This window comes from Pseudophryne corroboree, chromosome 10 (assembly GCF_028390025.1).
Source record: "Pseudophryne corroboree isolate aPseCor3 chromosome 10, aPseCor3.hap2, whole genome shotgun sequence".
Lineage (NCBI taxonomy): Eukaryota > Metazoa > Chordata > Amphibia > Anura > Myobatrachidae > Pseudophryne > Pseudophryne corroboree.
This window is the reverse complement of record NC_086453.1, coordinates 340,061,059-340,088,481: the sequence shown is the minus strand read 5'-3', so window position 1 is coordinate 340,088,481 and position 27,423 is coordinate 340,061,059.

Here is a 27,423-nt window from a genome sequence, read left to right as displayed (position 1 = left end):
TATACAAGGGTGTAGCTACCATAGGTGCAGGGAGTGCAGCTGCTATGGGGCCCAGAGCTGAGAGGGGCCACCTTCCCTCTCACCGTTACATGTGTTATATACAAGGGTGTAGTTACCATAGGTGCAGGGAGTGCAGCTGCTATGGGGCCCAGAGCTGAGAGGGGCCACCTTCACTGTCACAGTTACATGTGTTATATACAGGGCGTAGCTACCATAGATGCAGGGAGTGCAGCTGCTATGGGGCCCAGAGCTGAGAGGGACCAGCTTCCCTGTCACAGTTACATGTGTTATATACAAGGGTGTAGTTACCATAGGTGCAGGGAGTGCAGCTGCAGGAGTCCTGTTTGATACCGCTCAATGACACAGTACAGTTTCGGATGCAAGGTCTGTGGTTTTTAGTATGTGGACCTGGGAGAGAACGGGGGCGGCTAAGCAGCGACGGGCAAGCCTTGGGCTTGTTGCGGTTGCGACATGCACTCACACCCAGACGGAGAACCTGTACCTGCAATAGGGCTGGTGAAAATGCTGATGGTGCATCCAATGGTGCTTCTGGTGGCGCTTCCAATAGCGGCAATAAAAGACGCTCCAAGACAGAGACGCATCAAAGTTGCTGTAAGTGGGCATCTCAGTTTGAAGGAAACAATCTGCGACACTGGCATAAGATGGAGACGCGACAAGACACAGGCGCCTCTGACACAAAATACGCCCCAGTGTCACCATCTCTGCGACAATGTGGTTGATAGTTTTCATAAACTATGTAACTCGAAGTCCCTGATTCACCGCCCCCCGCCCCATTACCTCTCCCACCCTAATTCACACCTCGCCCACACCTCTTGAACAACTTTATTTATTTAAAGAGAAAGGAAAACACCTAGTGTCACACATTTTAGTTCCACTGCTCGTACCTGCAAAGACCAGCCCATCCAAGCAGTAAGTTAACCCTTACTGTTCTGGGCTGGTATAGCTTCAGCAATGTTATTTTGTCGAATTACAATGACAAGTGATTTTTTTAAATATTTACAATAAGCGGCCCATACTGTGGTGATATTACTGAGATGGTGTATTTATTGGAAATGATGTGTGTGTTGGTGTTGATATTGCAGAGTTATATACAGTAGGTACACACCAGTGGATGACTCACGCTATGAACCACACAGTTACTTAACCAGTAGTGTTAGTTTATTGATAGATAGCAGGTACAGTCGTACTCACTGTTACATGTACACTAGTGATGGAGCTTAGCTTAAGCGGAGCGAGATGTCATACAGCAGGAGACTTCTGTCTCTCACCATGGCATACTACATGGTCTCACACAGTCTCAAGACAAAATGGCCCCTGCACATTTTCAGTAGAGATCTTAGTGGCCATTTTGGGATTGGGCATGAAGCCTCCCTAGAGAACAGGAAAGACTAGAGTATGTGCAGTAGCGCACTCCTCCTTGAAAAATATATACATGGTCAATGCTTGCGATGCTTGAGGGTACACGGTCTTTATTTCCCCTGCAAATGGCTCATTCCTATACTTACTGTATAATGGGACACTTCCAGTTCTGACACATGGGGAGGAATTTAATTGGGCCCACGGTTTAGTGTTCTTAGGAGTGGAAGCGTGTCTTCCTAGAGTGGAGCAGGATGGTCCTAGGTGGAAGTAGATATTCCTAGAATGGAAGGCGGTGGTCGTAGAGCGTAGGATGGTGGCCCTAGGGAGGAAGTGGATGTTTATAATGTGACAGTAGGTGGTCCTAGAGTGAAAGAGGGTGGTTCTAGAGAGGAAGTGGGTGGTCCTTGAGTGGCGTAGGGCCGTCATCGAGTGGAAGTGGGGGAACTTTAAAGTGACATTTATTTGGTTTGTAGCCTACAGTAGGTGTCCGCTAACCCATAAATGAAGGCATAGATTGATTTTACAGTGGTATTTCCAAGGGCCCAGATCTGAACATGAACCTTGGAACCTGTTAGGCGTACAAGTACAGATGGATCCACGCTCATTGAGCATGGCTGCATCGCAGGCAGGGGCACGCCGCCGAGCATACAGAGACGCTCCCATTCACTTTGAATGGGGCGCGTGCGCGTCTACAACGCACACGCGTCCCATTCGTTCCCAGCGGTGCGCCTCGCCGGGGACGCCTAGTCGCAGATGGAGCCATGATTAGCGTGGCTCCATCTGTAGACGCACATAAAAGTACTCCAGGTTAGCAGCAGGTCCATCCTAATGTATAGGCACACTGGGTAGAAGCCCAGGACCTTCGATTCAAGGACTCTTTGGGCAGGGAACAGGGAATGGCTGTCAGCATGCTGATTGGTGGAGGGCACGGGAAATAAGCCATAGCTCTATATCTCCCATCTCACAGGTCGGATAGTTTCCCCTGAGACTATGCAGACTACTTATCAAAATAAATTCTTGTGAACAGCTTAATGTTTTGGAACTTGGCCACGTTAGATTAGGCCATCTTTAGAATTAGCAGCTTTGAATATACTGTATATTTGAGGGACCTGGTAACCCCTGCATGCACTCTCCTGCGGCTGCCCGTGCACTCTCCTGCAGCTGCCCGTGCACTCCCCTGTGGGTGCACTCCCCTGCGGCTGCCCGTGCACTCTCCTGTGGCTGCCCGTGCACTCCCCTGACGCTGCCCGTGCACTCCCTTGAGGCTGCCCGTGCACTCCCCTGCGGCTGCCCGTGCACTCCCCTGCGGCTACCCGTGCACTCCCCTGAGGCTGACTGTGCACTCCCCTGCGGCTGCCCGTGCACTCCCCTGCGGCTGCCCGTGCACTCCCCTGCGGCTGCCCGTGCACTCCCCTGCGGCTGCCCGTGCACTCTCCTGCGGCTGCCCGTGCACTCTCCTGTGGCTGCGCATGCACACAAACTCAGTCAGGTCCATACCCGGAAGTAAAGTGATCATGTATCTTTAACCTTTGCTGGGATGAGCTCTGAAAAGCGCAAGTGTGTCTACGATGATAAATAGCCCCCCAAAAAACCCGAAAAGGATTATGCTCAGAACGTTGACACCAGCATGTCAATATGGCCTGAATGTCAACACTCTGATTGTCGACATGGAAAGAATGTCAACATTCACTCGACATTCAAAATTGGGGGGGGGGGGGTTTGGTGAGAAAGATGAATAAGTACTGTAGAGTCATGTGAGTTGCCCAGTGACATAGGTTACCTGTGGCGAGGTGTGACCTGGGTACAGAGGGAAAAGGGCCCTAATTTGCACACCTTAACTAGGTAGTGAGGTGCTACTCTGCTTGAGACTTAGTAAAGTGTACAGAGGGAAAATGTAGCAGGTGCACTATCTCACACTAGCTCAACCTGTAGTTACCAGAGGCACTTAGCATATTCCTGGCCACGGCTATGAGCTTACCCACCGCATCAAGGTAGCCTCTCATTGGGTAAGTCCCTAACACTAACTATAGGGGTTCAGGTCCGGGGGGCAGTCTGCGCTCTTGTAGCTGTAAGCTTTAGTGACAGAGCCCTAACAAGCTGGTGTTGGCAGACTGTGTGGTGTCTTCTGCATCTCGATATGTCTGGATAAATGTGGTAGCACTGACGTCCCTATGAGGGAAGAGCTGACATACCTTCCCTTCCGTCAGCCTAAGGAGAAGCCGCTGTCTGCAGCAGGACGCGCTGATAAGTGTCCAGGCTGAATACTGCCGTCCTTCATTAGGGCTTCTGCTCGATATCATACAGCGTTAATGCCAGTTACCATTGCGTTGATTAGATCATTATCCCCTATTCCTTCCTTGCAGAATGCTAGGGGGGGGGCACAATGTTCTTCCCCTTTCTATGTTCTTGTCTCTCTCACTGTTTGCATCAGTCTTTTATATTGTTCTCTCTCGTTAGTTTAATCTACTCGTAAACTATAAAAGTCAGATAAGCGCAGACTATTGTGGTTTATTCTTCAATAGATCAGTAAACTGTGTCTCTCTCAGAAACAGCAGCACTTCTTCCTGGCCATAAAGCAGCAGTTTCCTCATCCCGAATATGCAATTATTGTTACAGATTATCTGACGCTCTTTGTCTGCTGTCTCCTTCATACGGTCCATTGTAAAGTCATGTTCTCCTCTTATGTGAGTTTTATGCTCAGTGTACATTACATTATGCCCCCTTCTCCCTCTCTCCCAGTGCAGCATCTGCTTGTGAGGGAGGCTGGGTACACACCTGGATCCTCAGCTTGTTATTTGGTTTAGTGGAATTATAAAATGATGGATATCCGTGTTATCGTTTCTGAACGCAATGAGACGTAATACAGATGTACGGTTGTGATATACCATCCTTCACTTGCATCATTATTAGATGATCTGCGGCTGATGTATGTCCCCCTGCAGCCCTCTGGGTGTAAATACAGCACAATGTGCTGACATATAGCTGGAACCCCAGGACAGGGATCTATCGCAGATGAATAGTAGCCTCTACTCATAGCTTCAGTGTTGACACCAGATTAGTCAGACAGATGTGAACCTCACTCCGATGTCCCTTTTGCACTGGATAGCAATTCCCATAACTTTCCCTGAGTTTTTCACCTTATTAGCATCATAGTCAGACATAAAGCGCCTGATTCATGTACGTAGAGCCAAAAAAACAAGTAACTATGAGGGAGATGTATGAAAAACGTCCTAACGGACGTTATGTGCCTGGGGAACGGACGTTATGTGCCTGGGGGCGTATCACCACATTATCGTGGTGATACGCCCCCACCCGCCGCCACAATCTATTGTATGAGTGCCTGCCGATGTGGGAGGGCATTATGTCACCTGTGGTCCGTGCACATGCGCCCTTCTCCCCTGCTTCCAGCAGGTGCTGCTGGCAGCCGCCGGAGGTTTGAGGAAGTGTTTGTCCGGGACAATAAAGTTTGTTTGTCTCAATTTCACTAACAAAAAAAAAAAAAGCATCCATGATTGAGGGTAACACACATGGCCTGGCCGGGGGAGACGTTCCGGACCGGCGGCCTTAGGAGGCGAAAAGTGACAGCAGAGGTAATCATACATTGCCTCTGCCCTTCGTCTCTCATTCAACACAGCGGGGAAGCGGGAAGCGGCGGGGGCGCGTGGATGGCATTGCAGACAGCGTTAACACACCGATCATACATTATAGTGAATCGCTAAATGCAGGCTTTACGTGCGCTGTGGTCAACAGATAGATACCACAGCGCACTTTCATACATCTGCCCTTTTGTGTCTTGAGCAAACCAAGGGGAGCAGATACATTTATATTTTTTCCGTGCAGGGCAAAAACTGACAGCATGTAGCCGACAAATATGTACTAGACAGCTTTATTTATTACACTGCAATTTAGATTTCAGTTTGAACACACCCCACCTAAATCTAAAGGGGGTACACATGGACAGATCCGTGCTTAATTTCTAAGCAATCTGACTAAATTGCTCAGAAATTAAGCACGGATCTCTCCGTGTGTATGCCCATAGCGATAGCGATGCGCGGCTCCATGCGACGCTTTCGCCGGTTCTAGGCACAATCTAGTCAGGTCGCTCACTTCACCGCTGCGTGGTTGGACTGGTGGCTAAGACGGGCACAGTTACAGTTTAGAACACAGAAATTAATAACAACACTGCAGCTTATCTCTTTAAAATGAATTATTCCTGGGTGCACCGCCCACATATACATTCAAACTGAGCTAAAAAATTGTACTATTAAGGGAAGGACAATTACAAGGAAAATACATTTTGAGGGTCCGTGTGGACATTTCTCCTTTTCCTTGAACATCATTGCTGGGATGTAATGAAGCCCAAATTCAGCGGCCATGCGGGATGCTGGCCGAACGCGGATGTTTTTTTAAAGGGGCAATCATTTACGAGGATAAACCATGCCTTGTAAATGATTACCCCTTTAAAAAAAACATCTGAGTTCATTACATCCCAGCCACTGTGGGGGTCATTCCGACCCATTCGCACGCTACGGTTCATCGCAGCGATGCGAACGAGTCGGTTCTGCGCATGCGCGGCGGACGCAATGCGCAGGCGCGTCATTGCTCCGCGACGGCAGTCGCTGGGCAACGACACCGGGAACGAAGAAAGCGGTCACAGCGCGGATCGCAAGAAGATTGACAGCTGGGAGGCGTATCGGGGCGTCTACTCACCGTTTTCCGGGCGTGGAGATCCGAACACGGGCGTGTCCAGGCGTTTGGAGAGCGGATGTCTGACGTCAATTCCGGGACCTTCATCGCTGGATCCGTCGCACAGGGTAAGTAACTGCAGGGCTGGTCTTCTTTTACACAAAACCTTTTTAGCATAGCAGGGCTGCACAAGTGATCGCAACCCTGCTATGCTAAAATACACTCCCCCATAGGCGGGGTCTAGTTGATCGCACGAGCAGCAAAAAGTTGCTACGTGCGATCAACTCGGAATGACCACCTATATCTCTTCATGTCTGCTACACTCATTTAATGCAGGCCACTATTATGTAAATACTCCTTGACACTGGCTTCATGACTTAGGGCCTAATTCAAGGTTGATTGCAAAATAAAATTTTCCTCTAATGGGCAAAACCATGCGCTCTGCAGGGGGGGGGCAGATATAAGATGTGCAGAGAGAGTTAGATTTGGGTGGGGTGTGTTCAAACTGAAATATAAATTGCAGTGTAAAAATAAAGCAGCCAGTATTTACCCTGGACAGAAACAATATAACACACCCAAATCTAACTCTCTCTGCACATGTTATATCTGCCCCCCCTGCAGTGCACATGGTTTTGTCCATTAGAGGAAAATTTTATTTTGCAATCAACCTTTAATTAGGCCCTTACTGTAGTTCAGTGGTGGCCAGCAATACATGGTTGGACTGCGGTATTAGGCTACACTATTCTGGTTTCTCCTATTGTTAGGTTCCTTGCCGTTGTCTCACAAGGGGATCCATAGTGGATGATCTGCGCGTGTGCTGTAGTATCAGCGACTGTGATTGGTCTGGCGCTCACTCTGCACATGTTGCTACAGTGGTGAGTGACCATGAGCTATATATATGAAGCGGTGGTGCTTCTAGGAGGGTTGGGGCTGAACACTTTTAGCAGCACTCACATTCAACTTAAAGCGTGCCAAAAATATAGCCCCTAGAACAGAAGAGGACAAGATACCTCATATGCAGAGGCATTATCATACCTCACAACATTGTGAAACTATGGATGGCCATCAACCATTTATAATTTGCCATTGATGGTCAACGGTTGTGCAATCAATGGCAGAGATGCAATGATTTAACACCATTGATGGAAGGCAATGTTTTTTTCTTTTTCCCTGTCCGGTGCAGGAGCATGGAGTTTACCTATGTCCCTAGCAGTGGCATATCTACAGAGGGTGCAGTGTGTGTGGTGTCCAGAGGGCCCCACATCGCATACCCGGTTCCCTAGCGCACATCTGCATTAGGGAATATCGCCGGGAAAATGGCTGCCGAGCCATTTTCCCGGAGACCTGCACACCACCTAGTGCTTAGAGTCACTGCCGCTGCCTGCAAGGGTGGAGGGGGCCCAGATAGAGACTACACACGGGTCCCTACTGTAGTTCCCTGAACCGTTTCTCTGATTGATCCATCAGTTAGACCCATCCCTTTTCAGTCCCATCCTCCCCTTCCCTGATTGGTTTACTGACTACAGTAGGAATGTTCATTGAAGGGTGAAACCATCAATAATCCCCCGATAATGATTTCTTGCCATCAATGCAAAACTGGCACTATTGATGGTGATTCCTTTGATTGCCACCCTTATTTGAAATACTAAATCTATACAAAATAAGCTCCACCCAAACCCCACCCATATTTGTCCTAAAATTCCCCTAGGGAATGCATTGGCAAAATCAGAAAAGTTGGGAGATAAAGTACATGCATATCACTCCAGTCAATGTTAGTAACTGGGATTGCTGGGAAATGGCATCATTTGGCCCCACCCCTTATGGCATAATACTGCGATTCGTGGGTGTATGAGAGGGCCTGAAGTCAAAATGTCCCCCACGGATCATGGCATTAAGCCATAAGGGGGCGGGCCCTGATTGTGGTCAGTCAGGGGGTGTTTCTAGTTACTCAGAACCCCTCCCCACATGCGCCACTGCAAAGCACAGTGGGTGTAACACAATTGTGAGTCTCATGGAATAGAAATGAAATAGTTGTATGGAGTAAATGCAATGTATAGGAATATAGGGGGTAATTCCAAGTTGATCGCAGCAGGAAATTTTTTAGCAGTTGGGCAAAACCATGTGCACTGCAGGGGGGGGCAGATATAACATGTGCAGAGAGAGTTAGATTTGGGTGGGTTATTTTGTTTCTGTGCAGGGTAAATACTGGCTGCTTTATTTTTACACTGCAATTTAGATTGCAGATTGAACACACCACATCCAAATCTATCTCTCTCTGCACATGTTATATCTGCCTCCCCTGCAGTGCACATGGTTTTGCCCAACTGCTAAAAAATTTCCTGCTGCGATCAACTTGGAATTATCCCCATAGTTATTAGACAAAATCTTTTCCATACACTGGATACACACACAATGTATACAATACATAGGGTAACAAAACCTACTGTAGCCTTGGAAGCAGACAGTATATATATCACACACGCCGCAAATTACATCACAGCAGTTCACAACTGGTTTTATTAAACATGAGCAGTGTTGAACTTGTATTGCAAAGATTAGTGATGTGCACCGGACATTTTTCGGGTTTTGTGTTTTGGTTTTGGATTCGGTTCCGCGGCCGTGTTTTGGATTCGGACGCGTTTTGGCAAAACCTCACCGAAATTTTTTTGTCGGATTCGGGTGTGTTTTGGATTCGGGTGTTTTTTTCAAAAAACCCTAAAAAATAGCTTAAATCATAGAATTTGGGGGTCATTTTGATCCCATAGTATTATTAACCACAATAACCATAATTTCCACTCATTTCCAGTCTATTCTGAACACCTCACACCTCACAATATTATTTTTAGTCCTAAAATTTGCACCGAGGTCGCTGGATGGCTAAGCTAAGCGACACAAGTGGCCGACACAAACACCTGGCCCATCTAGGAGTGGTACTGCAGTGTCAGGCAGGATGGCACTTCAAAAAAATAGTCCCCAAACAGCACATGATGCAAAGAAAAAAAGAGGCACACCAAGGTCGCTGTGTGACTAAGCTTAGCGACCCTATTGGCCGACACGAACACCTGGCCCATCTAGGAGTGGCACTGCAGTGTCAGACAGGATGGCACTTCAAAAAAATTGTCCCCAAACAGCACATGATGCAAAGAAAAAAAGAGGCGCACCAAGGTCGCTGTGTGACTAAGATAAGCGACACAAGTGGCCGACACAAACACCTGGCCCATCTGGGAGTGGCACTGCAGTGTCAGGCAGGATGGCACTTCAAAAAAATTGTCCCCAAACAGCACATGTGCAAAGAAAAAAAGAGGCGCACCAAGGTCGCTGTGTGACTAAGATAAGCGACACAAGTGGCCGACACAAACACCTGGCCCATCTAGGAGTGGCACTGCAGTGTCAGACAGGATGGCACTTCAAAAAAATAGTCCCCAAACAGCACATGATGCAAAGAAAAAAAGAGGCGCACCAAGGTCGCTGTGTGACTAAGCTAAGCGACACAAGTGGCCGACACGAACACCTGGCCCATCTAGGAGTGGCACTGCAGTGTCAGACAGGATGGCACTTCAAAAAAATTGTCCCCAAACAGCACATGATGCAAAGAAAAAAAGAGGCGCACCAAGGTCGCTGTGTGACTAAGATAAGCGACACAAGTGGCCGACACAACCACCTGGCCCATCTAGGAGTGGCACTGCAGTGTCAGGCAGGATGGCACTTCAAAAAAATAGTCCCCAAACAGCACATGATGCAAAGAAAAAAAGAGGCGCACCAAGGTCGCTGTGTGACTAAGCTAAGCGACACAAGTGGCCGACACAAACACCTGGCCCATCTAGGAGTGGCAGTGCAGTGTCAGGCAGGATGGCACTTCAAAAAAATTGGCCCCAAACAGCACATGGTGCAAAGAAAAAAAGAGGCGCACCAAGGTCGCTGTGTGACTAAGATAAGCGACACAAGTGGCCGACACAAACACCTGGCCCATCTAGGAGTGGCACTGCAGTGTCAGGCAGGATGGCACTTCAAAAAAATTGTCCCCAAACAGCACATGATGCAAAGAAAAAAAGAGGCGCACCAAGGTCGCTGTGTGACTAAGATAAGCGACACGAGTGGCCGACACAAACACCTGGCCCATCTAGGAGTGGCACTGCAGTGTCAGACAGGATGGCACTTCAAAAAAATAGTCCCCAAACAGCACATGATGCAAAGAAAAAAAGAGGCGCACCAAGGTCGCTGTGTGACTAAGCTAAGCGACACAAGTGGCCGTCACGAACACCTGGCCCATCTAGGAGTGGCACTGCAGTGTCAGACAGGATGGCACTTCAAAAAAATTGTCCTCAAACAGCACATGATGCAAAGAAAAAAAGAGGCGCACCAAGGTCGCTGTGTGACTAAGATAAGCGACACAAGTGGCCGACACAAACACCTGGCCCATCTAGGAGTGGCACTGCAGTGTCAGACAGGATGGCACTTCAAAAAAATAGTCCCCAAACAGCACATGATGCAAAGAAAAAAAGAGGCGCACCAAGGTCGCTGTGTGACTAAGCTAAGCGACACAAGTGGCCGACACGAACACCTGGCCCATCTAGGAGTGGCACTGCAGTGTCAGACAGGATGGCACTTCAAAAAAATTGTCCCCAAACAGCACATGATGCAAAGAAAAAAAGAGGCGCACCAAGGTCGCTGTGTGACTAAGATAAGCGACACAAGTGGCCGACACAAACACCTGGCCCATCTAGGAGTGGCACTGCAGTGTCAGGCAGGATGGCACTTCAAAAAAATAGTCCCCAAACAGCACATGATGCAAAGAAAAAAAGAGGCGCACCAAGGTCGCTGTGTGACTAAGATAAGCGACACAAGTGGCCGACACAAACACCTGGCCCATCTAGGAGTGGCACTGCAGTGTCAGGCAGGATGGCACTTCAAAAAAATTGTCCCCAAACAGCACATGATGCAAAGAAAAAAAGAGGCGCACCAAGGTCGCTGTGTGACTAAGATAAGCGACACGAGTGGCCGACACAAACACCTGGCCCATCTAGGAGTGGCACTGCAGTGTCAGACAGGATGGCACTTCAAAAAAATAGTCCCCAAACAGCACATGATGCAAAGAAAAAAAGAGGCGCACCAAGGTCGCTGTGTGACTAAGCTAAGCGACACAAGTGGCCGTCACGAACACCTGGCCCATCTAGGAGTGGCACTGCAGTGTCAGACAGGATGGCACTTCAAAAAAATTGTCCTCAAACAGCACATGATGCAAAGTAAAAAAGAGGCGCACCAAGGTCGCTGTGTGACTAAGCTAGTATACTTGACGACACAGAGGTAGGTACAGCAGTGGCCTACTGTACCGTAATGCTATATATTATATACTGGTGGTCAGCAAACTGTGCAAAACTGAAATGCACCACAGGTATAGAATGTAGATGGATAGTATACTTAATGACGACACAGAGGTAGGTACAGCAGTGGCCTTCTGTACCGTACTGCTATATATACTGGTGGTCACTGTGTCAGCAAACTGCAAAACTAAAATGCACCACAGGTATAGAATGTAGATGGATAGTATACTTAATGACGACACAGAGGTAGGTACAGCAGTGGCCTTCCGTACCGTACTTCTATATATAGTATACTGGTGGTCACTGTGTCAGCAAACTGCAAAACTAAAATGCACCACAGGTATAGAATGTAGATGGATAGTATACTTAATGACGACACAGAGGTAGGTACAGCAGTGGCCTTCCGTACCGTACTGCTATATATACTGGTGGTCACTGTGTCAGCAAACTGCAAAACTAAAATGCACCACAGGTATAGAATGTAGATGGATACTAGTATACTTAATGACGACACAGAGGTAGGTACAGCAGTGGCCTTCCGTACCGTACTGCTATATATAGTATACTGGTGGTCACTCTGTCAGCAAACTGTGCAAAACTAAAATGCACCACAGGTATAGAGTGTAGATGGATAGTATACTTAATGACGACACAGAGGTAGGTACAGCAGTGGCCTTCCGTACCGTACTGCTATATATAGTATACTGGTGGTCACTGTGTCAGCAAACTGCAAAACTAAAATGCACCACAGGTATAGAATGTAGATGGATAGTATACTTAATGACGACACAGAGGTAGGTACAGCAGTGGCCTTCCGTACCGTTCTGCTATATATAGTATACTGGTGGTCACTGTGTCAGCAAACTGCAAAACTAAAATGCACCACAGGTATAGAATGCAGATGGATAGTATACTTAATGACGACACAGAGGTAGGTACAGCAGTGGCCTTCCGTACCGTACTGCTATATATAGTATACTGGTGGTCACTGTGTCAGCAAACTGCAAAACTAAAATGCACCACAGGTATAGAATGTAGATGGATAGTATACTTAATGATGACACAGAGGTAGGTACAGCAGTGGCCTTCCGTACCGTACTGCTATATATACTGGTGGTCACTGTGTCAGCAAACTGCAAAACTAAAATGCACCACAGGTATAGAATGTAGATGGATAGTATACTCAATGACGACACAGAGGTAGGTACAGCAGTGGCCTTCCGTACCGTACTGCTATATATAGTATACTGGTGGTCACTGTGTCAGCAAACTGCAAAACTAAAATGCACCACAGGTATAGAGTGTAGATGGATAGTATACTTAATGACGACACAGAGGTAGGTACAGCAGTGGCCTTCCGTACCGTACTGCTATATATAGTATACTGGTGGTCACTGTGTCAGCAAACTGCAAAACTAAAATGCACCACAGGTATAGAATGCAGATGGATAGTATACTTAATGACGACACAGAGGTAGGTACAGCAGTGGCCTTCCGTACCGTTCTGCTATATATAGTATACTGGTGGTCACTGTGTCAGCAAACTGCAAAACTAAAATGCACCACAGGTATAGAATGTAGATGGATAGTATACTTAATGACGACACAGAGGTAGGTACAGCAGTGGCCTTCCGTACCGTACTGCTATATATACTGGTGGTCACTGTGTCAGCAAACTGCAAAACTAAAATGCACCACAGGTATAGAATGTAGATGGATACTAGTATACTTAATGACGACACAGAGGTAGGTACAGCAGTGGCCTACTGTACCGTAATGCTATATATTATATACTGGTGGTCACTGGTCAGCAAAACTCTGCACTGTACTCCTCCTATATAATATTATACTGGTGGTCCCCAGTCCCCACAATAAAGCAGCACACTGAGCACAGATATGGAGTGTTTTTCAGGCAGACAACGTATACTGGTGGTCACTGTCAGCAAAATTCTGCACTGTACTCCTGCTATATAATACAGCTGCTCCCCAGTCCCCACAATTAAGCAGTGTGAGCACAGATATATGCAGCACACTGAGCACAGATATGGAGTGTTTTTCAGGCAGACAACGTATTACTGGTGGTCACTGTCAGCAAAACTCTGCACTGTACTCCTCCTATATACAGCTGCTCCCCAGTCCCCACAATTAAGTAATAAGCAAGCACAAAATATTTGCAATGCATCAACATAAACGGAGAGGACGCCAGCCACGTCCTCTCCCTAACATTTCCAATGCACGAGTGAAAATGGCGGCGACGCGCGGCTGCTTATATAGAATCCGAATCTCGCGAGAATCCGACAGCGGGATGATGACGTTCGGGTGCGCTCGGGTTACCCGGGCCATATCGGAGAATCCGAGTATGGCTCGGACCCGTTTAAAAAGGGTGAAGTTCGGGGGGGTTCGGTTTCCGAGAAACCGAACCCGCTCATCACTAAAAAGAATAGGACAAATTTTTAAAAAACATATGTTTCTATACAGCACTGAATAGTGAATACACAATCTGCCTCTTACTGACTGACTGCCTTACTGATTGACTAGGAAGGAGGCCTTGTGCATTACCGGATTACAATATGGAAGTTTCTGCTGGTAAACGGGACACATTACTTTTTGTGGTTCTGGCGGAGATATACAATATCACACATTCTATAGCGGACAGGTGGCCATAGTAACTTAGCAGTCAGCATCTACCTATAGTGGGTGATTCCGAGTTGTTCGCTCGCTAGCTGCTTTTAGCAGCATTGCACACGCTAAGCCGCCGCCCTCTGGGAGTGTATCTTAGTTTAGCAGAATAGCGAACGAAAGATTCACTAATTTTCTCGTATCGATTACCCCGCAGTTTCTGAGTAGCTCCAGACTTACTCTGCCATTGCGACCAGCTCAGTCCTTTTCGTTCCTGGTTTGACGTCACAAACACAACCAGCGTTCGCCCAGCCACTCCCCCATTTCTCCAGCCACTCCCGCGTTTTTCCCTGAAACGCCTGCGTTTTTCCGCACACTCCCATAAAACGGCCAGTTTCCGCCCAGAAACACCCACTTCCTGTCAATCACACTCCAATCAGCAGAACGATTAAAAAACTTTGTTACGCCATGAGTAAAATACCAAACTTTTGTGCTAATTTACTTGGCGCAGGCGCACTGCGTACATTGCGCATGCGCAGTTTGCGACTAATCGCTCCGTAGCGAAAAAAAATAACGAGCGAACAACTCGGAATGACCCCCATAGTTTTTTAGAATGTACTTGATAAATGATAGCTAGAAACTGATTGACTGAAATTCAATGAGCTTGGTTGGAAGAAGTGACTGTATATTGCAAATAACTTATGGAGATCGCAGTGTTATTTATTAAACATTTGGGGTGAAGGGGAATGAGATATGTTCTGATGTCAATGTAAATCCAAACATAGGGGGTAATTCTGAGTTGATCGCAGCAGCAAGTTTGTTAGCAGTTGGGCAAAACCATGGTGGTCATTCCGAGTTGTTCGCTCGTTGCCGATTTTCGCTATATTGCAATTAGTCGCTTACTGCGCATGCGCAAGGTTCGCAGAGCGCATGCGGTTAGTTATTTTACACAAAAGTTAGGTATTTTACTCACGGCATAACGAGGATTTTTCATCGTTCTGGTGATCGTAGTGTGATTGAAAGGAAGTGGGTGTTTCTGGGCGGAAACTGACCGTTTTCTGGGCGTGTGAAAAAACGCTGGCGTTTATGGGAAAAACGCGGGAGTGTCTGAAGAAACGGGGGAGTGTCTGGGCGAGCGCTGGGTGTGTTTGTGACGTCAAACCAGGAACAAAACTGACTGAACTGATCGCAATGGCAGAGTAAGTCTGGAGCTACTCAGAAACTGCTAAGAAATTTCTATTCGCAATTCTGCAAATCTTTCGTTCGCAATACTGCTAAGCTAAGATACACTCCCAGTAGGCGGCGGCTTAGCGTGTGCAATGCTGCTAAAAGCAGCTAGCGACCGAACAACTCGGAATGACCCCCATTGTTTTGCCCAACTGCTAACAAAGTTGCTGCTGCGATCAACTCACAATTAGGCCCATAGTTAGTGGAAAATAATTTAGAACTATGGGGCCAATTCCTAAAAGTATCCAACTTGCTGCTAGTTAATGACGTACCCATACAGTATGCTCCTTTGTCACAGTCTGAAATAAGGTGTGCCAGACCCACTGTCCTGACACTGAATAGGCTATGAAAACCGGGTGTGGTTCATTAGGTCGACACGAATTAGGTTGACATACATTGGGCATACTTGCCTACTCTCCTGGGAATGGCTGGGAGACTCCCGAAAATCAGGAAGAGCAGGCAAGTCTCCCGATTTTTGGGGTCCTTCCTGCCTGGCCGCCCACTTAGCGAGTAAAGTAGGCGGTCCGGGCAGTCGATGACGCAATTCTTTCTGAATCGCGTCATCATAGCCAAATAGCGGCATTACACAGCGGGGGGGTGGCTTATATGACGCGATCCATCAGCCACGCCCCCGTTCCACCTCCACCACTCCCCCATTCCGCCTCTGGCCCGCCCCCCCTCTGTGCGTCACGTCACTGCCCCGCCCCCTGCTGAGCCGAGCTGGCTGCTCTCTCCGGGAGAGAGCAGCCATAAAGTCAGCAACTATGACATTGGGTCGACCACGTTTGGTCGACATGATCACTAGGTCGACATGGTCATTAAGTCGACATGTGCTAGGTCGACATGGAAAGTTTTTTTACTGTCGTTTTCTTCTAAAAGTGGCGGGGAACCCCAATCAGTGCACCGTGTCCCCTCGCATGGCGAGCGAGCTTCGGGCAAGGTGCCTCGCTCTGTTACCGCAGCGCTCAGCACAGGTTACCGTTCCCAGTTGTAGTCCACGTGGATTGTTAAGTATGAAAAAGGTCAACAAATTTAAAAAAATTTGAAAAACTTATGTCGACCTTTTTCCATGTCGACCTAATGACCATCATCCATGAAAACCTAGGGGTACATTTACTAAAGGTCAGATTTGTGTTTCTGGGCAATTTTCCGTTGGTTTCACAAACCGGACAAAATCGCCCATTTACTAGAGGCAAAACCGAAGCAAAACTGACCAAAAGACCAAACGCTTTAGAAAATCGGACCAACGATAGTGGAACAACAAGTGACAGATTATTTCCGGTCAGTCATAGGTATCAATGGGGAATCTCTGACTGGCTGGGATCGACGTTTTTTCCTCCTATTTTAACCTAACGAAGGCTGGACAGATCACCGGGAGGTGTCCAACGGTATCCCTTGGTTTTGGTGATTAGTAAATTTACCACCTAGTGTACAGTAGGTCACCTGGGGGCCTATTTATCAAATAATATTTATCCTCTGAATGTACCATGGAAGGTCTGCAGCCAATATCTCCATACCTCCGTAACACCCCCTCGAAAAGGGGGCACAGCCTCGTCTGAAAGGGGGCATGTGCTTAGGTGGGAGGGCGTGGCCTCGCAACACGTCCCCCATATTTACCATTTGGGGAGCATGCTCAGCTCAGGAGCTTAAGGAGAGCTGGGCATCCCCCAGGCTCACCTCCCTGCATGGCATCTATACAGTGATAGGAATGGGTTTGTTGGGTCGACCCTATTTAGGTCAACACTCATTAGGGCAACCACTATTGGTCAACAGGCAGTAGGTCGACACCTGGAAATGGTCAACATGGTCATCAGGTCAACATGAAAAAGGTTGACATGGAAAAAGGTCGACATGAGGTTTTTTTTTTTTATAAAGTGTTTTTTTTTTTTTTTTTTTGTAAAGTGACCGGGAACCCCAATTAGTGCACCGTGTCCCCTCACATGGCTCGCTTCACTTGCCATACTTCGGCAATCGTAGTCCACGTGTATCGTAAAGTATGAAAAAGTAAAAAGAATTAAAATAATTGTGAGACTCATGTTGACCTTTTCATGTGTCGACATTTACCATGTCGACCTAATATTCATGTCAGCCTAATGCCCATTTCGACCTAATGCATGTCAACCAATAGTAGTCAACCCAATGACTGTCGACCTAAGCACCATGGCCCTCATTCCGAGTTGTTCGCTCGCAAGGCGATTTTAGCAGAGTTACACACGCTAAGCCGCCGCCTACTGGGAGTGAATCTTAGCTTCTTAAAATTGCGAACGATGTATTCGCAATATTGCGATTACAAACTACTTAGCAGTTTCAGAATAGCTTCAGACTTACTCGGCATCTGCGATCAGTTCAGTGCTTGTCGTTCCTGGTTTGACGTCACAAACACACCCAGCGTTCGCCCAGACACTCCTCCGTTTCTCCAGCCACTCCCGCGTTTTTTCCGGAAACGGTAGCGTTTTTATCCACACGCCCATAAAACGCCGTGTTTCCGCCCAGTAACACCCATTTCCTGTCAATCACACTACGATCGCCGGAGCGAAGAAAAAGCCGTGAGTAAAAAAACTATCTTCATAGCAAAATTACTTGGCGCAGTCGCAGTGCGGACATTGCGCATGCGCACTAAGCTGAAAAACGCTGCGATGCGAAGAAAATTACAGAGCGAACGACTCGGAATGAGGGCCCATATCCCCAGTGATCACTTGCTGCTATGCAGCAGTGAAGTGCGGTGGGGTGAGGCAGGTGAGGCAGAGCCTTTCCTGTCATACTAACGTTTGTGCCAGAGTTTTGGCTGTATACAGTATATGAAAAATACAAAGAATATGTTTGAAATATCTTCTTTGCATTATTCTAATCCTTTTTATAGCCAATACTCTGGAGAAAAAAGTCTATGGCAGGTGAGGTAGTGCCCCACCTACTTATCTTTTCCGCACATCTCTGATTAAAACTAACCAAATTTCCAGGAGTTTATACTGCTGCACCTGTGTATAATGCCCAGATGTACGCTTTGGCTCATATATTGCTTGTAAATCTGTTTCTGGTGCTAGCCAGTGCCTCCTGAGCCATTTAGCTCACCGGACGTCCCTGCTATGCAGTGCAGAGAAGTAGTGGCCAAAGGCTCCCCCAACCTTCCCCCCAACTGCGGGACACTGCGGCCCGGGAGTGGGACAGTGTCTGAATAGCGGGACTGTCCCGGTGTAATCAGGACAGTTGGGAGGAATGTTATTGGGTGATAAATATGCCCTATAACACAATCTGACACGGCCTTCCTGGACAGAGCAATATCTTGTGATGGTGCAAGAATGATCAGTTCTGTTCATTTGGTATCATGTTAAAGTGTTGGGATTATTCAGCTTTCTTAAGGGCCCCATACACTAGAACGATATGTCTGCGGCTGAAGTCGGAGGCGATTTCCCTTGAACTCTCCCAGGAGCTTCCTGGGAGTGGTTCCATACGATTCGGCAAATTTTGCATGCGATATATCGTATGCGATCCCAGCCATGCCTTGCGGAACCGACATATCACGAGTGCAGCACTAACGATCTAGGGGAGCCGATCCGACCCTCGCGGGTACGCGCATCGGATTGGAAACACAGCCAAAATGCCCGATTTCATCCGATATATCGGCCCGAATGCCCGAAATTGGATGAAATCGGGCATTATCATTCTAGTGTATGGGGCCCTTAACGCTTCAAAGCGCCCAAGTGAATTCAGCCGCAGCCACATTATAACCACATCCTAAACGTCTGTAAATCACCCATTGGCGTATTTCTATACTTTGAAGTTTAACGCCTTTGGTGAGATGTAAAATGTTTATGGGAGATTGCTGTATTCTACAACTAATTCCTGCCTCTCTTCTATAAACGTTCTCTGTGACTTATAACCCTGCACATTGTTACCCGGAATAATGTAAAGAACCCTTCCATTAAGGAGAGTAATGTGTAGGCCAACAGGAGGCTAATTAATGCCCCACATTTCTTAATTTCACCAGTGATTATGGCGCATTACGCTGGAAGGAGCTGCAAATGGAAAGTCTATTTTCCTAAAGATGTTTTCCATGAGATAAATGTAAAATCTATTGACTTTATTTTACAAAGGTCTTTACAACCTTTCTGCTCTGTAAACATAGACGAAACGCTGCATTTCACTACTTTATTAATGTTGTTCTGTCTGGGAATAAAATATAATATTGCTTTTCAATCTATATTAATAAAGGAAACAGGGCTGAAACTAGGATTCTTGTCACCCGGGGGCAAGGTGGTAATTTGACACCCCCATTGCAGCAGTCTGTGCCCCACCCCTCTTGTGTCTCTATGTGATGCCTCACTGCTGCCAAGATGATCAGTTCCACAAGGGGAGACTACCCCCTTATATATAACGTACACAATGGGGAAGAGGTGAACAACAGGAGAGCCTACCCCCTTTTAGAATTCTAAACAGTGTGAACATGGGGGGAATGGGGAGCCTACCAGTGAGGTCAATGGCTGGGGAGGCACCAAGTGTAGCCCCGTCCTCAGGGCCAGATTATAGGACAGGGGGTGGATGAAGTGGGCTCCCAGGTGCCCTCACACATTGGAGTCCCCCACACTTCAGAAAATATTGCTCTGATCTAGACAGTTCCCGTCAGAGGGGGGCATGTGCCTTGGTATTCCCCCCTTGAATCTGTCACTGCACCTCCCTGCAACTCTGTCACCCAGGAGGGTCTCTGATGTGGGTGTGAGCTGCCCCCCTGCCCACATAAATTCCAGTCACTTCACAACCTCCCCCCTGGGTCCATGTGCCCTTTGCCGAGGCACCGCTGCTGAGATTGCTACCTGGAAGAGGGCAGAGGAGTAGGGGAGAGTGTGCAGCCCGATGCACTTGGCTCTGCCCCCAGCGGGGTAGAGGAGATCCACCATGCGGCTGCACTGCACTAGGAGGAGGTTAACATGGGAGATCACCGTGTGGCTGCTGCTGGGGTCAGGCTCCCACTACCAGCAGCAAGGATTCAGTGGGAAAGAGGAGAGTGAGGTAATCACTGATGCTGCCGCGTATGGGTGACTGGACCAGTGGATCCAGCACTAGATCCGCTGTCCAATCACATCTGCCTCGCTGACTGGGGTGTGGTTTAATATGGGCTGAGAGCCCACATCCCTGTCAGCGAGGCACTGTCAGCGAGACCGGCCCCCAGCTATATCCCCGTTCCCGTTGTCAGCGGGAGGCACTGCTATCAGTGCCTCCCAAACTAATTAAATGTATTAAAATGATTAGAATAATATAAAGACAATACTTATGGCACAGAATATGTGTCATAAGTATCTTCTTTTTATTATTTTAATCATTAATAACAGGGCCCTGACTGCACGACCCTGGAGCCTACCCCCTTACCAACTTTATAAAAATGAGCACTGAGATGAGGAAAAAAAACGCAGGGGAGCCTACCCCTTATTTTACTTTGTCCCCAACATGCAGAGTGCACAGCAGAAGGGAAAAGAGGCCCGAGTAGGCAGCGGAAGGCTTCGTCTGAGTCTCACACCACGCTGCGGCGCTTCTGCCGACTCTGGTCTTCAGCGCTGCCCGGGATCCTGGGAACTGCACTGGGCTGCTCTGTCGGTTCAGGTTCCTTGTCTCTTCCCTCCAGCCAGTCACTTTCAGCTCTGTCTTCCTGATGCTGTCCTCACATGCACCTGCCGATGTTCCTTCCGGCTCTGCGCTGTTCTCCAGCAGAGGTCCTTCCATCTCGGGTCCTGCAGCCGGCTGCTCCACGGGGCATGCTTGGGGTCCTGACAAATGAGTTGTCCTTGACTCCGCCCACCGGTTCCATTCAGCCTAGGGTCATCTGCGGCCTCTCTATCCCCCTTGTTGGCTTCTATTCAGCCTGTGGTGCTTCCTCCTCACGACACTGCTTCTCTTCTATCAGTGGTCCTCCTGGGCACTCCTATGCAGCCTGGCAATGGCTGAGACAGCTCTCCACACAATGGGGTCCTCAGGACCGGGCTGTCCTCCTGACACTGTGACTCTGTCCATGGGGTCTTGGGGCGGTGGAAACTCTTCCAGATGACTGCAGGGGATGGTGGCTCTCCTTCACTCCGGTGAGTGACTCAAGACTTCAGATTTCTCAGTGCCCCCTCCATTCCGGCACCCAAGACACATGACCCCTTAGCAGTGGTACAAGCAGAATTGTTTTCTCAGTGGTACTGATAGTAAAAATGTGCGTGGTCACGTGTCATGAGGGGGCGTGGACACACAAAACTAAGGGAGTGGCTACATGACAATAGGGGAATGGCCACATTATGACACACACCGTAATGCCCCTTACACATTATACCAAACACCGTAATGCCCATTACACATTATGCCACACACTGTAATGCTTATTAAACATTATGCCACACACCGCAACACCCATTACACATTACGCCAGACACTGTAACATTCATTACACGTTATGCCACACACCATAATGCCTATTACACATTATGCCACACACCGTAATACCTTACATATTATGCCACACACAGTTATGCCACTAACACCATTTTATGTCCCACACACAAAAATTATGCCCCAGTGGTGGACTAGTACCACCACCATATTTCTTAATGATCTCATGTCCTAACCCAATTCTAAAATGAAAGTAGATTGAAAAAATGAGATTTGTGGTAAGAACTTACCTTTGTTAAATCTCTTTCTGCGAGGTACACTGGGTTCCACAGGGATATCATCGGGGTGTACAGTTGGATCTTGAGCCGAGGCACCAACAGGCTCAAAGCTTTGACTTTTCCCAGGATGCTTAGCACCGCCTCCTCTATATCCCCGCCTCCAGGCACTGGAGCTCAGTTTTGTTAACCAGTCCAATGCAGTAGCAGGTAAGAGAGACGAGAACAGTTAGTAGCCACATACACTACATTCTCACGACGGGAGAAGGTACCAGCGGCTAATGCCATACAAACCTAAAGAAGCTAAGTGCATCAGGGTGGGCGCCCTGTGGAACCCAATGTACCTCGCAGAAAGATTTAACAAAGGTAAGTTCTTACCATAAATCTCCTTTTCTGCAGCAGGGTACACTGGGGTTCCACAGGGATAACATCGGGGATGTCCTGAAGCAGTTCCTCATGGGAGTGGACACACTGTAGTGGGCACAAGAACCCGGCGTCCAAAGGAGGCATCCTGGGAGGTGGAAGTATCGAAGGCATAAAACCTTATGAACATGTTCACTGAGGACCACGTAGCCGCCTTGCACAATTGTTCAAGGGTCGCACCATGGCGGGCCGCCCAAGAAGGTCCAACAGACCAAGTAGAATGGGCTTTGATGGTAGCAGGAGCTGGAAGGCCAGCCTGTACATAAGCATGTGCAATCACCATTCTAATCCATCTGGCCAGCCATGTTTGTTAAAACCAAAAAGAACAGAGAGTCAGATTTCCGAACTGACTTCGTTCTTTTCACATAAATACGGAGAGCCCGTACCACGTCCAAAGACTGCTGTTTGGAGGACAAACCTGGAGAGGTAAATGCCGGAACCACAATCTCCTGGTTAAGGTGGAAAGACACCACCATAGGCAAATAACCAGGGCGAGTTCTAAGAACCGCCCGGTCACGGTGAAAAATCAGTAAGGGTGATCGACAGGACAAGGCACTTAAGTCTGAAACCCGTCTAGCAGAGGCAATAGCCAGCAAGAACAAGACCTTAAGAGTAAGCCACTTAAGGTCCACAGACTCAAGAGGTTCAAACGGAGACTCTTGTAAGGAGTCCAGAACAACCAACAAATCCCAAGGAGCCACAGGCGGGTCATAGGGAGGTTGAATCTGTAAAACACCCGGGCCAGTATTTACTAAAAATCCGAGTTTGGCCGATTTGTGGGTTTTTTTCTAAGTCCCAATCCGGGAATTTACTAAGCACCAATCTCGGCAGTGTCTGGTCTATTCGTAATGATTTGAATGACAGCCTTCCGAAATACGAATGACTAGACCATCGGTCAAATGCGGCTGTTATTTCATAGAATACGGCCATTCACTATTCATTCGTATGTGGGTGTTAGTTTCTGAGTGCTCAAGTGCGGGTCTGTTTTTTTTCGATTCGTTAAAAAAAGCAGCAAAAAAATACACCTGCTTTTTCCAGTCGAGTTTGGATAACCATGGCCCTCATTCCGAGTTGTTCGCTCGCAAGCTGCGTTTAGCAGCATTGCACACGCTAAGCCGCCGCCTACTGGGAGTGAATCTTAGCTTATCAGAATTGCGAACGAAAGATTAGCAAAATTGCGAATAGACACTTCTTAGCAGTTTCTGAGTAGCTCCACACTTACTCGGCATCTGCGATCAGTTCAGTCAGTTTCGTTCCTGGTTTGACGTCACAAACACACCCAGCGTTCGGCCAGACACTCCTCCGTTTCTCCAGCCACTCCCGCGTTTTTTCCAAAAACGGTAGCGTTTTTTCGCACACACCCATAAAACGGCCTGTTTCCGCACAGAAACACCCACTTCCTGTCAATCACATTACGATCACCAGAACGAAGAAAAAACCTCGTAATGCCGTGAGTAAAATACCTAACTGCATAGCAAATTTACTTGGCGCAGTCGCACTGCGGACATTGCGCATGCGCATTAGCGACTAATCGCTCTGTTGCGACAAAAAAATAACGAGCGAACAACTCGGAATGACCCCCCATGCACGGATCAGTGAGATCTGTGCATGGTTATCTATGGGAAAGGGTCTGTTTAGTGTAAAATCAGAAAAAAAAATTGCGTGGGGTCCCCCCTCCTAAGCATAACCAGCCTCGGGCTCTTTGAGCCGGTCCTGGTTGAAAAAATATGGGGTAAAAAATGACAGGGGTTCCCCCATATTTAATCAACCAGCACCGGGCTCTGCGCCTGGTCCTGGTTCCAAAAATACGGGGGACAAAAAGCGTAGGGGTCCCCCGTATTTTTGAAACCAGCACCGGGCTCCACTAGCCAGGTACATAATGCCACAGCCGGGGGACACTTTTATCCTGGTCCCTGCGGCCCTGGCATTACATACCCAACTAGTCACCCCTGGCCGAGGTACCCTGGAGGAGTGGGGACCCCTTAAATCAAGGGGTTCCCCCCTCCAGCCACCCAAGAGCCAGGGGTGAAGCCCGAGGCTGTCCCCCCCATCCAAGGGCGGCGGATGGGGGGCTGATAGCCTTTTTGTTAAAATGTGAATATTGTTTTTAGTAGCAGTACTACAAGTCCCAGCAATCCTCCCCCGCAAGCTGGTACTTGGAGAACCACAAGTACCAGCATGCGTTGGAAAACCGGGCCCGCTGGTACCTGTAGTACTACTACTAGAAAAATACCCCAATAAAAACAGGAGACACACACCTTGAAAGTATAAGTTTATTCCATACATGCACACCTCCAAACATACATACTTACCTATGTTCACACGAGGGTCGGTCCTCTTCTCCATGTAGAATCCATGGGGTACCTGTGGGAACAATTATACTCACATAATCCAGTGTAGATCGGTCCTCTTCTGTTTTTTTTTGTAATCCACGTACTTTGCAAAATAAAAAAACTGACACCCGACCACGCACTGAAAGGGGCCCCATGTTTTCACATGGGACCCCTTTCCCCGACTGCCAGGAACCCCCCTGACTTCTGTCTAAGAGGGTTCCTTCAGCCAATCAGGGAGCGCCACGTCGTGGCACCCTCCTGATTGGCTGTGTGCTCCTGTAGTGTCTGTCAGGTAGCACACGGCAGTGATACAATGTAGCGCCTATGCGCTCCATTGTAACCAATGGTGGGAACTTTGCACTCAGCGGTGAGGTTACTTTCGGTCAACCGCTGACCACAAAGTTCCCACCATTGGACACAGCTTTAGCATTCTCTGACAGCAAAGCTGTGTCAGGGCATGCTGGGATATGTAGTTTCACAACAACTGGAGGGCCACAGTTTGGACATGCCTGGATTAGAAGTAGAATTCCTCCTTTTTGCTTGAACTTCCTTTTCACCCTGGGCAGAAGTGACACCAGAGGGAACACGTACGGCAGCTGAAAGTTCCATGGAATTGCCGGTGCGTCCACGAACACTTCTTGGGAATCCCTTGTCCTTGATCCGAAGACCGGAACTTTGTGATTGTGTCAAGACACCATCAGGTCCACATCTGGTAGGCCCCACTTGTCCACTAGGAGTTGAAAGACTTCCGGATGAAGACTCCACTCTCCAGACTTATATGACAATTCAGGGCTTAAAACTTTCCAACAACTACAAACCCAATACTCAATACCGACAAAGGACTGATCCACACTCTCTCCCTTCTCCTCCATCATATGTGTTATCTAAATTTTCTACTCCAAGCCTTAGAGGTGGTATATCACAATGGTATTCTACTCTCCTTTCTCCACACGATGAGCCCTAACTCCACATCCAAGTATGATGGTAATCAGAACTCAATATTTTGTGGACAGATGATGAATGAAATAAAGTTTTTTTTTTATGTATTCGAAATGTACAGATGTATAAACCACTCGGAAATTATGTTTAAGTTAATACACGGCCTATATCACACACCAGATAAACTCCACAGAATCTGGCCTGAGTCTTCTAAATTTTGCTGGAGACAGTGTGGATTGGAGGGAACACTAATCCATATATTTTGGTTATGCCCTATTGTTAAACTACTCTGGACAGAGGTCTTCGACCTGATTGAGTAGGTTGCAAAGGTGTTACTCCCTCCTCTCCCTGAGATCGTATTCTTACATTATTTCCCTCACTCTGTACTCAATGAACATACGTATATTCAGTAGAGATGAGCGGGTTCGGTTTCTCTGAATCCGAACCCGCCAGAACTTCATGTTTTTTTTCACGGGTCCGAGCGACTCGGATCTTCCCGCCTTGCTCGGTTAACCCGAGCGCGCCCGAACGTCATCATGACGCTGTCGGATTCTCGCGAGGCTCGGATTCTATCGCGAGACTCGGATTCTATATAAGGAGCCGCGCGTCGCCGCCATTTTCACACGTGCATTGAGATTGATAGGGAGAGGACGTGGCTGGCGTCCTCTCCGTTTAGAATAGATTAGAGAGACACTTGATTTACTAATTTTGGGGAGCATTAGGAGTACTCAGTACAGTGCAGAGTTTTGCTGATAGTGACCACCAGTTTTATTTATAATCCGTTCTCTGCCTGAAAAAAGCGATACACAGCACACAGTGACTCAGTCACATACCATATCTGTGTGCACTGCTCAGGCTCAGGCCAGTGTGCTGCATCATCTATTATCATAATATCTATATATAATATTATATATATCTGTCTGACTGCTCAGCTCACACAGCTTATAATTGTGGGGGAGACTGGGGAGCACTACTGCAGTGCCAGTTATAGGTTATAGCAGGAGCCAGGAGTACATAATATATTATATAGTGAGTGACCACCAGACACACAGTGCAGTTTATTTAATATATCCGTTCTCTGCCTGAAAAAAGCGATACACACAGTGACTCAGTCAGTCACATACCATATCTGTGTGCACTGCTCAGGCTCAGGCCAGTGTGCTGCATCATCTATATATATTATATATCTGTCTGACTGCTCAGCTCACACAGCTTATAATTGTGGGGGAGACTGGGGAGCACTACTGCAGTGCCAGTTATAGGTTATAGCAGGAGCCAGGAGTACATAATATTATATTAAAATTAAACAGTGCACACTTTTGCTGCAGGAGTGCCACTGCCAGTGTGACTAGTGACCAGTGACCTGACCACCAGTATATATAATATTAGTAGTATACTATCTCTTTATCAACCAGTCTATATTAGCAGCAGACACAGTACAGTGCGGTAGTTCACGGCTGTGGCTACCTCTGTGTCGGCACTCGGCAGCCCGTCCATAATTGTATATACCACCTAACCGTGGTTTTTTTTTCTTTCTTTATACATACATACTAGTTACGACTCTACTATCTCTTTATCAACCAGTCTATATTAGCAGCAGACACAGTACAGTGCGGTAGTTCACGGCTGTGGCTACCTCTGTGTCGGCACTCGGCAGCCCGTCCATAATTGTATATACCACCTAACCGTGGTTTTTTTTTCTTTCTTTATACATACATACTAGTTACGAGTATACTATCTCTTTATCAACCAGTCTATATATTAGCAGCAGACACAGTACAGTGCGGTAGTTCACGGCTGTGGCTACCTCTGTGTCGGCACTCGGCAGCCCGTCCATAATTGTATATACCACCTAACCGTGGT